Below are 1166 nucleotides of genomic sequence, written 5' to 3'. Positions count from 1 at the left end.
GCAAGCGCAGTTGGTGCCTGAAGAGCAGCGTGTTGAATTCGATACCTATCTACTCACGGGGGAAGCATCGCATTGGTGGCAAGGGGCTCGACATCTCCTGCAACAGGGGAATGATTATATCACTTGGGATGCTTTCCAGGTGGAATTCTATAAGAAGTACTTTCCGAATTCCGCCAAGACAGCCAAGGAATTGGAGTTACTGCAGCTAAAGCAAGGTGCTATGTCCATATCTGAGTATACAGACAAATTTGAGGAGCTATTCAGGTTTTCCCGCATGTGTCAAGGAGCTCCGGGAGACTTCGAGGAATGGAAATGCATTAAGTATGAAGGAGGGCTCCGGAGCGACATCTTAAGTTCAGTGGGACCAATAGAGATCCGAACTTTTTCAGAGTTAGTGAATAAGAGGAAGTTTGGTGGTGAGTATTTCATTCATTTCTACCCAGTTTTCGAAATTCCCCACTGTTACACGTTTTTGGGTAGTTAGTGTTGAAATCTTGTGATTTTGGGTGTTTAGGGATACTCCAACATGGATTCTAAGTGGGTTCTATCCCTACTTCATATGGGCTGAGGTAAGAAGTGCTCAAACCCATGTGATTTGTCATTTTTATGAGCCCTAGGTTGATGTATGTATGTGACATTGGTTATGTTAGTGTATTTGGTGATGTTGGTGCACAATTGGGAGATTGGTATTGCTTGAGGAGCTTTGGTAAGGCTTGGAGCTTAATACTCCTTTCGAAATTACCTATATTTATTTATTAAAAATCCACCTGAGAGTCGTACCACCGTAATATCATTGACTTATGACTCGAGCATAAGGATTTGAATATTAGGGTGTTACATCAATTGTTGTAAAAACAAGATAAATAATGAATAATTAATTGATAAATCAAAAGCGAGCGAAAAGGGTTGAGAAATTTAAAAATTTATAATTTGAAAATTTACCGGTATTAAAATTAACTGTACCGACTTAAGTCTATCCGGTATCGCATATGAAAAAAATAAAACTATAAAAATAACAAGAAAAATATTTAGAATAAAAATTCAAGCACTTATCTTAAAGATTTTGGCCTTAATAGGGCCAATGAGCTAAAATTACATCAAGCTCTCACTAAGGTCCAAGCCCATGACACTTAACCCCCCTCACTTAGCAAATTCACACTCATTTA

The sequence above is a fragment of the Arachis ipaensis genome, chromosome B02, assembly GCF_000816755.2.
Source record: "Arachis ipaensis cultivar K30076 chromosome B02, Araip1.1, whole genome shotgun sequence".
Taxonomy (NCBI): Eukaryota; Viridiplantae; Streptophyta; class Magnoliopsida; order Fabales; family Fabaceae; genus Arachis; species Arachis ipaensis.
This window is presented reverse-complemented; position numbering follows the sequence as displayed.